At 40.2% G+C, this 13594-nt stretch overlaps 1 long non-coding RNA gene across 2 annotated transcripts; it reads left to right on the top strand.

Annotated features, from left to right (window-relative positions):
- Positions 1–1402: 1402 nt before the first annotated feature.
- On the top strand, positions 1403–13151 carry LOC143438548 (uncharacterized). Of its 2 annotated transcripts, XR_013107305.1 has the most exons (3): positions 1403–1521; positions 10465–10527; positions 11140–13151. It is a non-coding gene; the product is annotated as an uncharacterized LOC143438548 (long non-coding RNA). The 2 variants fall into 2 exon arrangements; XR_013107306.1 differs by lacking the exon at positions 10465–10527 and having other exon boundaries at positions 1420–1521.
- Positions 13152–13594: the final 443 nt, after the last annotated feature.

A 13594-nucleotide genomic window follows, 5' to 3' on the forward strand; every position in this document is an offset into this window, starting at 1 on the left:
AATTTCAAATTTCAAAATTAATAAGTAGAACAGTTAGATATTTCATTTGGCCTCAGGACACCACGAGAAAATTAATTGGATACTAAGGGCATTAAGAAGTTTGGGAGTCTGTGTAGAATAAAGAAGGGCCCCACATTTCTTCTTTAAGCTGCATAGTACCCCTTTGGGTGGACACACTGTAATTAATTTCACCAGGTCTCTGTTGATAGGCTTCTGGGTTGTTTCCAGCATTTTGCTCTTTCAGATAGTGCTGAAATGAACAGCCTGGTCCATACACCTTTTTGTTTCTTTGCCAGTGTTTCTGTGGAAGAGATCCATAGAAGTGTGATGGCTGTGTCAAAGGGTAAATACACATGACGTTTTTCTCAAAATTGCCAAATTCCCCTTCATAGGGGTTGACCCATCTTGCATTTTCATTGTCAAAATATGAGCATGTCTACTCCCCACAGTCTGGCCTGCTGAGCATGATGTCAGAGTTTTGGACTTTTGCCAAAGTGATAGGTGAGAAAATGATATTTCACTGTAGCTTTAATTGGCATTTCTCTTATTGCAAAAAAGTTGAAAGTCACTTGCCTTTTTCTTCTGTGAATTGTACCTTTGTCTAAAAAAATGATACTCTGGTGTTTCTCTTCTCCACATTTAGACTTTCTGTGTATAAATTACATTTTTTCCCCTGATTTGTAATTAGTCTCTTTAGTTGGGCATTATGGTGTTATTTCTTTTCTCTGTGAAAATTCTCTCATGTTACTGACTTAAAAATTGGATCACAAGAAGTTTTCTTGATTTGGTGAACTTATGTTTCTATCAACTTCTGACTTTGCTATATTTGAGTCTAGAGAGTTGAGAAGGCAACTTAAAGAAAATCATGTCAAATTTGGGAAGCTAGACACAGACCAGTTCTCTTAAGTGACCAAGGCCTAAAATGTTTGTGGGTTTTCCTTTTGACATGACTCAGTTATCTTTTCTATTTGTCTTCATGTTATGATTTTTCAAAAGTATTTGTTTTTTCGATAAATATGGACTTAAAATAGTCCCACCATATGTAGCTGCTTTTAATTTTTCATTTCTTTATTTAATGTGTGTTGCACAGACACACACATACACACACACACACACACACACACACAGACCCCACACTACACTACTCATGTGGAGGTCAGAGAACAACTTGCAGAAATCAATTCTCTTCTTCTACTATGTAGGCTTTGGGAATTGAACTCTGGCTGTCATCTAGGTGGCAAGTGCTTTTATCTGCTGAGTCATCTCTCAAGCCTAGTTGTTTTTACTTCATCTAATCAAAGTTAGAGAAGCACTTGATTACTAAAACAAAGAAAACTTACAAGAAAAAGTAGGAGTTGGGTAGTGTAGGAGGATCTAAGGTGGGAGGAGCAAAAGAGGAAGAGGAAAAGGAAGAGGAGGAGCCAGACGAGGGAGAGAGATGTAGCACCGTGGAAGATCACGCATGTACGAGAGAGATGATCACGCATGTACGAGAGCAGTCCTGGGTAACAACTTATCTAGGTTAGTTAATTGGGTAACATCTATAATTATTTGGGCATATTGTCATTGAACATTACCAAATATATAAAGCCTTTGGTTAATATTTAAGCTTTAGAGTCTCATTTCCTACCGGGCCTGCGTGGATGGTGGGACAGTCTGGGCACAGCCCAGCTTTGTGGAGACAGCGTGAAAGATTGGCAGGGCTATCTCCAATGCTGGCATCTCGTGTATGGCAGGGCCGGTGTCTCTGGCCACTTGAGCCTGTGGCCGAGCATTGCTCGTGGCCACAGGCCTAGGCTAGTCAGGAACATGACGGCTGTTTAAGAAAAGCCAGATTGAATGCGATTTAAATATCTCCAACGACAGGGTAGGAATGCCAGAAGCTGATTTGAGTGAATGTATTGGTATTTTGCTCATCACTAGCAGTCTGTGAATATGGGTTCACATGTGATGTCATGGTGGTAGGTATCATGTTTCACCTCTTCATGAGCATGATGATATGGTGCAAGAGGATACTTTGAGTAAGGTCAACTGTGATATTAGAAGGAACTTTGACTCCAATTACGCTGAATGCAACCTCTCTCTTCCTGGAATTTTTTCTTGGTACTGTTTGGATTACGAAGAGATGCACAGAGCCAACTAACCTGGACCTTTGGGTCTCTCACAGACTGAACCACCAACCAAAGAACATACAGGGGCTAGACCTAGGCCTCTTCACACATATGTAGCAGATGTCCAGCTTGGACTTCATGAGGGTCCCAAACAACTGTAGCGGGGCTATGCCAAAAGTTGTTGCCTGTCTGTGGGATATGTTCTTCTAGCTGGACTGCCTTATCTGTCCTCAGTGGGAGAGGATATGCCTAGACCTGCAGAGAACTGGTGTGCCAGGGTGGAGGGATATCTGGGGGGTATCTTTTCAGGAGAGAACAGGAGGGGATTGGGAAAGAGTTGTGGGAGGGGGTGACCAGGAAACGGGGTGCAATAATCGAGAGGTAAAGTGAATAAATACAAAAAAAAAAAAAGAAAAAAAAGAAAAAGAAAAAAAAAAAGGAAAATAGAGCTGTATCTCGTGTAGTTTGGATTTTTGTTAGTAAAATGTTTTTAGAAAGTTGGTTTCTAAATTGTTACACATAATATACCTGGTATCCTTGACTTTGTCCCTTAGTATTCAAAGCCTGCAGTTTCTTTCCATCTAGCCTGTATGGAATGCAGTAAGTATACAACAGTGCTAATTATGGACCTGAGTGGAGGTATTCCACAGAGAAGGGAGAGTGGAGCCAAAGAATCGAATGAACTTGTGGCATAGATTCAGAAGAATCATAAAGGACTTCCTCCTTCTCCCTCTCCCAACAAAAATCAGTTCAGAACTTTGAAGCTTGGAAGTAAATATCAGGTCTGTATTTTAAGCAAGATGATTGATTGCCCATTGTACCACAAGGACACTTGCTCAACTCTACTCGTAGCAGCCTTATTTATAATAACCAGAATCTGGAAACAACCTAGATGTCCCTCAGCTGAAGAACAGATAAAGAAAATGTCGTTCATTTACACGATGGAGAATTTATTACTCAGCTGTTAAACAAAATGACATCATGAACTTTGTAGGCAAATGGATGGAGCTAGAAAAAATTACCCTGAGTTGGGTAACCCAGACCTAGAAATACAAACATGGTATGTATTTACCTAAAGAATAATAAAGTTACAATTCACAGACCCAGAGAGGTTAGGTAAAGAAGAGAGGCTCTAGAGAGACACATAGATCTCCCTGGGGAGGGGAAATAGAATAGATTTTATGGGTAGACTGTGGGTGGGTGGGAGTGGAAGTTGGGAGGGATCTGGTATGTGTGTGTGTATGTATGTGTGTGTGTTGGGAGGAAGGATTAAAGAGAGAGAGTATGAGGAGAGATAGTTGGAATTGGGGGTCATTTGGGGGGGGGTGTCAAAATCTAGTGCAGTGAAAACTGCTTGGAATGTATGAAGGTGATTCTAATGAAGATGCCTAGTCCCGGGGATATGGAGTGTCAACTGACTAGCTCTGATTGCCAGGCTGGAATCTATTTAGTGACTCTAATGAGTATTCCTAGTAATAGAAGATTTGGAGTCTCAAACAGCCATCTTTTGCAGCCAGGCAAGGTTTCCAGTTGTGGGACTGGGTGTCATTTGACTGAATTGTTGGCCAAGGAGATCTCATGGAGATCCCTAAACAACTCATGCTAGGACAGCAGCCAGGGGGTGCCCATCGCCGAGGTCAACATCCACACAGCTCATTGAACACAGAGGTGTTGAGTCTGTGCCTGCATGGAGCCCTCAACACTACATTCTAGTCTCTTTGGCACGGGAAGGTTCTCTGCAGTGTATGGAAAGAGAAACTTAAACAGCAACCCAGCCACTAAACCTTTGACCTACAATCTGTTCTGCCTGTGAGATGTTCTGGGGCAATGGTGGTATAACACTTGTGGGAGTGGACAATCAATGTCTAATCTAACTTGAGGCCCATGCTATGAGGGGGAGCCCATGGCCTACACTGCCTGTTTAGCCAATAACCAGAGACTAGATAGCCCAGAGTCCTAGGGTAGAACCAAACACAACTGGCAAAAAATGAAATGATTCCTAACTGCTATACTCACAGGTCGGTACCATGTCCACTTGCCATCAGAGATTTCATCAGCAGATGGGATCCGATGCAGAGACCTACAGCCAGACATTATGAAGAGAGAATCTAAACTAGAAGTCTCTATTGAGCCCCCTGGAGATCTGGGAACATTGTGGAAGAGGGGGAAGAAAGACAGTAGGAGTCAGAGGGGATGGAGGACACCAGGAGAACAAGGTCCATAGAACCAACTAAGCAGGGCTCATAGGGGCTCACAGAGACTGAAGTGACCATCGTGGGACCTGTATGGATCTGAGCCAGGATCTCTGCTATGGTGCAGCTTAGTGTTCTTGTGGGTTACCTAACAGTAGGGGATAGGTGGATCCCTGAATCTTTTGCCTGCTCTTGGAATGTGTTTCCTCTTATTGGGTTCCTTTTTTTCTGGCTGCGACATGAGGACGCTTGCCTTGTCTTATTGTATCTTGTTTTGTTGTGTTCAGTTGCTGTCTCTTGGAGGCTTGCTCTTTTCTGAAGGGAAACCAAGAGGGGGATGGATCTGGGGGACACTAGAACGAGTGGAGGAAGGGGAAACTGTGACCAGGATGTAATGCGTGAGAGAAGAATTTATTATTATTATTTTTTAAAAAGGATAATTGTGTTGAACTTTGGAACACTTTGGAAGTCTGAATCTGAAAAAGGCTTCTCCAGGGAAGTAAAATCTCTGGTGAAACTTGAAGCCTGAATGGGCAGGCCAGAGACAATGTCCTGGGAGAAGGGACAAGAGATGGTGAAAACTGGAGCTTCTGAAGAGGCAAATGTAGTCTAGGCTTTCGAGATCAGAGAGAGCAAGACAAGAAATGCAGAAAGCAGAAGAAACGGACTGAGGCCAGCGGTTCCTAAATGACACCAAGTTGCTTTAGAATTTGGACTTATTCCCAGGACATTGAGAAACTATTAATTGAATATTTTTAAGACATTAAAAAATACTCACAGCCTTTTTCTTTATTTACACATAAATGTGATTTATATATGAATGCTTATGTTGCATGTCTGTTTAAAAAAATGTGTGTTTTCCCCTTCCCTCTCGTTTCCCCTCTTCTCTTTCCCTCCCTTCCCCTTCCATTCACCTTTCCTCCCCTCCCCCTCTTCTCTTCTCCTCTCCTCTCCCTTTTCCTCCTGCTCTCCTCCCCTTCTTTCTCCTTCCCGGCTCCACTCCTCTTTTCCACCTCTTTCCTCTCCTCACCCCTCATTCTCTTCCCAGTGTGTTTTTAATCTCTTTTTAAATTATTTAATCTCTCATTATTATTCAGAGAAATCACTTCTTTCCATGACCTGGAAGCTGATAGGCTCTCTCACTACATGGTTGCTTGCTCTTGAAGAGAGAGGTGTGACCTCTATGGCTACTCATTTAAGTTTTCCCCTTGTAGAATATTGTAAATTTCTTCTTTTTTACCCTCTTGAAAGTAATTTTTGCCTTTTCTGCGTTTTCTATGTGTACCTGCTGTATTTTGTTATTAGTTTGTGCTCTTTTTTAATTTACATCTCTAACACTTCAACCAACAGTCCTTACTTATCACAAATTATATACCACACAAATAACCTATACATTTTTATAAAGATTTATGTGTACTTACATATGCACACATATTAACAATTATTGACAGTGATTTTTATTCGTCTTATGTTCCCTCATGTTGCTATCTCTGTTTTTGTTAATTTATTAATGTGTTAATTGTTCTTAAACTATTTTCTTCAGCTGGGTCATTAGAGTAATATATACTTTTTATCTCTGAATTGTTGATTCAAGTCAACACAATTGGTAGTTTGCCCTGTTTATTTTTTAGGATTAATGTCTGTTTTAAGACAAATAATTAAAAACTACTAAGAAAAGGGATCTCAAGAAATCCAAATGCTTTCTGTACAAAAAGAAACTGTTAATTGGGTGAAAAGGCAGCCTATAGACATGGAGAAAATCCTTGTTAGCTAAATATCCAATATCAGATTACCATATTCACTAATGACTCTGTGTTTATGAGTGGACTTTGGGACCATAATAAACTCATTTATCCATCTGAGGAATAGATTCCATTTAATTTTTCTTTGGATTTGAGTCACTTGTTATTTTCACAGGACATTTAAAGACTCATATTCCCATTAAAAGGCTAATATAGATTTATGTTTTACCTGACTTCAGAACTACTAATCATACAGATTTTTTAAAAGCTATTTTCTGAACGTTCTTGATCAATAAAATGGTGCAGCCAATAGTATTAACATAGTTTATATCCTGTTTATGCTACTATTTCTTGTGAAGATTATCAATATATTCCCATTCTTTGGTCCAGATGCCAAAGTAAAAACAGAAAAATAATTCAGCATAATGATCATATGTTAATATTTGGGATGCTCGTGGAAGATTTAGTTCTAACTGTTCCTTGGATAATAGTCAAGGGTGTAATCATAATCAGTTGGTTCTAAAGCCTCTTCGATAAACGGTGCGGGTCTAACTGGCAGTTGTTATGTACAAATGGGAGGGGAGCCCCTTGGTCCTGTGGAGGCTTGATGCCCCAGTGCAGGGGAATGCCAGGGTGGTGAGGCGGGAGGGAGTAGCTGGGTGGGGAACACCCTCATAGAAGCAGGGAGGATGGGGGAGTGGATAGGGGTTTAACTGGGAAGGGTGGGAGAACATTTGAGAATAAAAACACTAAATTATTTTTTTTCCTTTTTATAAAAACAAAAAGAAGAAGCAGTGGAGCCTCTGTCCTGGTGGCAGAGTATAACACATAATGTTTTCACTGGTCTAATATTTGTTGTGTTTATATTTTTGTTTACTTATAGGATACTTGTGCAGCAAATGACAACTAGATTTATGAACAACATTTGAACTCAAAACCACTCTGCACATATTGCATGTAAAGAAAAAAATGAGGGAGATGTCTGAACATAGACTATGAATGAATCTGTGTGAAATTTCTGAGCACTTATGAAAAAACTGCAAGTAAACAAGTCAAGAGTCTTGCCCCTCTGTTCCTCAATAACATGAATTTGTTTTTGGCATGCCTTTTCATGCCCCTCCCAGGTGTAGTAAATAGAAGTGGGTTTGCTTCAAATTATCCATCATCTACTATTAGTATTTAGATGATGTTTTCAAGTACAGGGTGTTCTCATAACTGTACATGACTTGAACTAATGTGACCTTGAATTTGTGACTATGTGAGTCTAAACTCATGTGACTTTGCCTTGTGACTGTATACAACTTGAGCTCAAGTGAACTTTGCTTACATGACCTTTATTAATCAACTTTTATGGTAGTTGATGCTATGGTGCTAGAAGATGCTAGCACTGAGGGAAAAAAGTCATTTATGAACTTAGCTGTAGGTCCTGCATGCCTCAAACAAGATTTATCTATGGATGTATTAGTGGCATGGCCGTTATGGAGAGAATCAAAAGCATTCCCTTTGAAATAGTTCTTGCTTTATTGAAAAAAAAAAAAAAACAACTTTTTTTGGCATTGTAAACTTGTTTGAAAATCCATGGGTGGGGAGGGCTTAGAGAGGGAACTTACTATTGTTTAGGTAAATGGACATGCTGTCAACATACTTTATAAATTCTTTCTTTCTTTCTTTCTTTCTTTCTTTCTTTCTTTCTTTCTTTCTTTCTTCCTTTTCTCTCTTTCTCTTTCTTTCTTTCTTTCTTTCTTTCTTTCTTTCTTTCTTTCTTTCTTTCCTTTTTCTTCCTTCCTTCCTTCCTTCCTTCCTTCCTTCCTTCCTTCCTTCCTTCCTTCCTTCCTTCCTTTCTTCTTTCTTTCTTTTCTTTCTTCTAATCAAACCATGATTTTTTCTTTTTCACACAGGTGTTATAAACACAAAAAGGCAGGATATGGGGAAGGGGATAATGCAGGAGTGTAGGTGTTCAGGGGGAGTACAGATATTTTCCAGAACAGAGTATCGGCTGGGTGAAGGTTCAGGGAACATGTCACTCTGTCTATGAATCACTTGTTTCTTATCTAAGCTGGGACTATCCACCAAGGTTACCTATCCACAGGGTCTATGGCTATTAGTTCTTGGCTGGTAAGTTTCCACCAAAGCTGCCTGTTTACAATATCTTATAGCTATCTGTTTAAGTGTTTTTCCACAGAGACCAAGGCTTTGTGTTAGCAGGCTGACTTAGGCCTATAGCTGATTTTAGGCCTTCAGTGTATAAGCAAGGCTGCCCCTGACAACTCCTCCCTTCTCCAAGTATAGAAGGACGGTAGTGATTCCAATCTTGCAAAGGTGGGGATAGAGGCCTGACCTCTGGTAATTAAAGGGGACCTTGTAATGGCTCTGGTCCTCCTGTCGTTGTTCAGTGAGACATGAGGGCCATACCCGTCCTGATATCTTTTTACTGGAGAGGGATATTTTGACATCAACCTCTATGTAGTCAGGTTTGTCCTGAACCCAGAAGGATATTTTAAATTTTTGTTTATATTCCCTTGCAGTGCTTAGCCTTGCAGCCTAAGCAATAATTTAAATCACCAGTCAGAGGGGGTTCTGGGTGGCCCCTCTCTATTTGGTCTAGGGGCAGAAGTCCCCTCTTTTAGGCTGGGTGGAGATGGGGTTTTGGGAACACCCTGGATAGAGTAACAACCTGGTCTTGAGTCTTGTAGTCTTCCATAGCTAACTTATGATAATGTATCTGAATAGGTTTTGCTGTCAAAATTATCTATCTGTTGTTTCACAAAGTTAGTCAGCCTATTTAAGGCCCAGGGACCAAAAGAAATAAACAGAAGTAACCCAATTATCGGTACCCAAATGGAAGGAAGTAGAGTTGAAAATCATGAAGGGGTTGAAAACCAATTTTTGTACCAGTTCTCATCTTTCTTTCTCTCTCTGTCTTTTCTCAAGACCTTCTCTGACCTTTTTCATGCTCTCTTTAATCATCCCTGTCTTGTCTATGTAGGGGCATCATTCTTCTTTAAGGGTTGTACACAGTCTAAAACTGTACACAGTCTTTTCTATTGTAAAAGAGTAAATCAAGTCCAACAAAGTCTTTTGTGATTTTTGGAGATCACTTCAGACAGAGAAACAAGGGATTTCTTCAGATCAGTGATGTCAATCTCTAACTGTTTGATGTCCTTGTCAATGGCCCATCGAAGGTCTGAATAGCTTTATAAATATTTATGTTATACACATAGATTAGTGCTGAGATTAGGTCTCAGTCTTGGCCAGAGAAGCTTTTTGCATTGGGCAGCAGTCAATGTAGAGTCTTGTAACTGGTCAGAGTGCTGAAACTAAATGACATTTGCATGGTCAGTTCTAAATGGGACATTTATATTGTTCCCACACTGAGCTCAGGCACTACCATAGAAAGAACGTTAAGAACTGGAACTTGGGAAGGACTTCTTTGTAATGTTGTCATCCTGACATGACATACCTGTTGTCTGAAGGAATTTAAGCCACTCAGAGTAATCTGCACACTGTCTGCACAAGGTCAAGACAATCAATATTACTGCGTGGATTAAAAAGAAGCTAATTATGCTCCACCTCCGAGGGTCTATTGACAATTGGTAGCTTCTGAAGGAGAGGGAGCCTTGTGCCCCCAGCACCCAGGGATGTGACTGTTGTTAGGTTGCCTGTGCTCCAGTGGATGACTCCATACCTCTGTAAATGCAGACAAATCTAGCTAGACTCATCAGGTTGTTTAAGAAGAGGAAATTAAGGTTAGAGGGGGTAATATTAGGTAGAGTTTAGGTAGCAGGGGTGATGGATTTAGATGAAATATTATTGATTATATATTTTATACATGTATGAAATTGTAAAAGATAAATACAAATATTATATAAAAAGCTCTCATTGCTGGATAACTTAGCTTTATGTCCATTTTCTATGATAAAATACCATGACAGATAATGTATGGGGTATGTGTGTCCTTTCTTTAAGTTGTGCGAACTACACCCAAAGACAGTATTTCACAAGATCTAAGACTGCAGCATTCAGAGCAGTGGCATACATATAGACCCAGGAGGGAAGGAATGATCTCTCCTTCAAGCAAGGGAGTGAGTGGCTATTGTCCTGGTGGAGATACTGGCTGAACATCAACATACACCATAGCCAGGGATCCCAAATATCTAGCAACTGCCAGGACAGAAGGAGGTGTACGAAGTCCAGTTCTCCAAAATAATCATTAAAGTTACTTTTTATTTTATAATTTTACTTAATAAATATATTGTTTTAATCAATTGTCTAGGTGGGTTATATATTGATTTTCAAATTTAAAATAGATTCTTTAAAAATATATTTTTTGTTTATGGTTTTCCTCCCTCCACTCCTCCCAGATTCTTCCCACTTCCCCATATACCTAAATCCACACCATTTCTTTCTCTCTCTCATTAGGATACAAGCAGGGATCTATGCTACCACCACCACCACCACCATTATGAACAACAACAACAATAGGTAAAATAAAGACAACCATAATAGGACAAAGCAAATAAACAGAAGAAAAAGAGCCAAAGGAAAAAAATCAAGAAACATACACAGAGGCTGTATTTGCTCACACAGAAATCCCATACAAACACAAAACTGAAACCATAATGAATATGCAAAGAATCTATAAGGCTTTAAAACAACCCAACAACCCTGAGAAAGCATTATGAGATGAAGACCCTTCAAAAATGCCATTGAGTTTGTTTGTTGTTGGTCATCTACTTGTGGGCATGGGGTGTCTGGCCTTAAGAGTGGTTTGTATACCCTGGAAGACTTCGTTGTAGAAAACCAATTTTTCATTTGTGAGTGGTTATCAATTGGAGATAGATTTGGGTTAGGGATGGGACTTGTGTTCACTTCCCTCTGACCCTGGTACTCCATTTGGCCCAAACCCTTGCTGGTCCTTGTGCTTGTTGCCACATTCTCTGTGAGTTTATATGTACGTTGGTCCTGATGTATGGCTTTGTTTCCTTGGTGTCCTTCATCCTTGCTGGCCACAATGTAATTTGTAAGATAATGATAGATATTATGAAGGTGTGAGTAATTTTTTATACCCATATGCTATTTCTTTTGTATTTTCAGAGACTTTCTTTTTCCAAGACAGATGGATCTGCAAGAACTAAAGGAGGAGCATCCACAGGTTTTCAAGTGCCAGCATACAGAGAAACAGGCTCCTTAGTATTGGGTGGGCCTTTCTGTCCCTGAAGCACAATTCTTTTCTCATCTGCAACACTGGTCTTTCAGCATGTTGAAGAGCTCTCGGGATGCCCAGGACTTCAAACATACAGATGCACGATTGACTCTTCTGTCCTCCTACTCATCAAGGGATGTGATGTCAACCTTCTAAACATTTTATGTAATGACATTTCATTCTCAACAGCTGTCTGATACAGCAGACAACTGACTTCTTGCCTCCATGTTACAGATAAGGAAAGTAAAGCACACAGAAGATAAACAACAAGCAGGGAAAGAGTGTTCCAGTGGGCAGCACACAGTTGCAGGGCAGCCCACAGCAGCTGTAGCCATGATGCTTCTAGTTTGAGAAGCAATTTGTCTTGGGTCAATGATGGTGACTATGCTTGGGTCAGGCTAGGATCGGTCAACACCAAACATTCCTGAAGAGTGCTGAAGGGGTGAGCAGCCTCACTGTAGGAAGAACCCCAACTTCTCCCAAACTTCAGCAAATACAAGAACTAAGTAATATGTCCTCTCCTACGATACTAAAATTGTAGAGTGAACCCAGGTTAGTATTCTACCAAACATCTAGCTAACAATGTTTTCAGATATTGTTCTATGAAACTCCTTCCCTGAAAACTATTAGTAGATATACAGAAAGGCTGGTGGTTGGGTAGGCTTGGGAGATTGCACTTTGTGTGGTTGAGATAAGTTTCTTCAGTTGTATGACTTCTCAAAGTCTTGACATGCTGCTTGTTACATAAATTCTCTGAAAAGGAGAAGAACATATATCATCAGCATGAAACTCAATCTTTTTATACACACACACCACTTTATTTTGCTTAGCATATCCATGATAGCTAATCTTGAGTGTTCATTTGATTGGACTTAAAGATGCCTAGGAGATTGGTAAAGGACACCTCTGTGAATGCCTAGGCAGATACTAAGATTCACGGCAAATGTGGTTGGCACTACTCCATAGGCAGGGTGCCTAGGGAATGGAATGGATATAGGAGAATATAGAAGAAATAAATGATAGAATAAAGGGAAGCCAGCTGGTTACAGGCATTCTCTCTCACTGCTCTCTTTTACTGTGTGATGCTCTGCCCTGCCACACCTTCCCCACAGCAGCAGGCTGAAAAGCTCCAAAAGAATCCACCAAAAATACATCTATTTCTCTGTTTATATTCTTTTTCTCAAATATTTGTCACAGCAAAAGAAAGTTTGACTAAGACATCTCATACCAAACATGATTGCCTCTAGATTTAGAACTGAATCCTGAAGAGAAGGGCAGATTCCTGAAGACCAGGGACACTTCTTCTGTGCTGCAAACCTGTATACCCCAGCTATATACACTAAAGGCCAATAATATTATTGACCATAATCATTTTCATAGGGAAACAGGTGCCACATCCTCCCTGAAGGGTCCTCATCACCTGAGAAGCATGCAGGCTTTCTCCTTTCCTTGCAAGATGTTCCTATGTGTTCACAGTAGGGGCGGTGAGGCTCTTGTCTTATTGAAGTTCCTGCTCAAGTCGTTATATCAACATTACTTCATTTTAACCTATTAGGTAATTTATTTTTGGCCTCAAATCCAATTACTACAAAGGTGTTGAGACATCTGACCCAAATATTTGCATCTTTAACTTTCTGAGTAAGTACTGAGCTTTCCCTGTTTTGAGCACTAATTGCTGTTCTAGAACCACAGTTGATTAAGAAGGAAGGGACACAAAACATGTGTGATGTAGCTCTGGTACCACAGAGGTCACAAGATGTTTTAGGGAAGACTAAAAGCTGGGGAGATAAAGATAACAATAAAAAACGTGTTTCTAATTTAATATGTCCACAATCATTTACACATGGGGCCAGAACAAGAACATGCTGGAAACAGAATAAGTGTAATAAAAGCTTGAAAAACATTCTTGGTTTGTGGATTGAAACATTTTAAGAAACTATTTGCTTTCAGTTAATTCCAAGGCCCCACAACAAAATGCGAATTTCTGTGTAGTGGAGGGTCTAAGAACAGAGGGAAAATAGATACCAAAAGAGCTCTGGAAAGTTTTGATTTAAAGCAACCCTCTGTGGAGAGGCTGGAAGAGTGTGAAAAGTTTCACCATTTGGCAAATTCTCAAAATTCCTTCTCCTTCATCCTTGCCTTGCTCTCTTCCTACAGGCTCTTAATTTTGAGATAAGAGCGATAAAGAGTCCAACAGAGCCAGTTCCTGGAACCAGTTTCTAAAAGAGAATTGCTCAGGGTCTTTTAAGGAAATCTGATCAGGTAGATAAAAGTTTAGTCTTTCAGACAGTGAGGAGAGGCTGGACTGCCATCAGAGAGCAAGGCAGGTGTTGTCTGCTAAAGGCA

This window comes from Arvicanthis niloticus, chromosome 25 (genome assembly GCF_011762505.2).
Source record: "Arvicanthis niloticus isolate mArvNil1 chromosome 25, mArvNil1.pat.X, whole genome shotgun sequence".
Classification (NCBI taxonomy): domain Eukaryota; kingdom Metazoa; phylum Chordata; class Mammalia; order Rodentia; family Muridae; genus Arvicanthis; species Arvicanthis niloticus.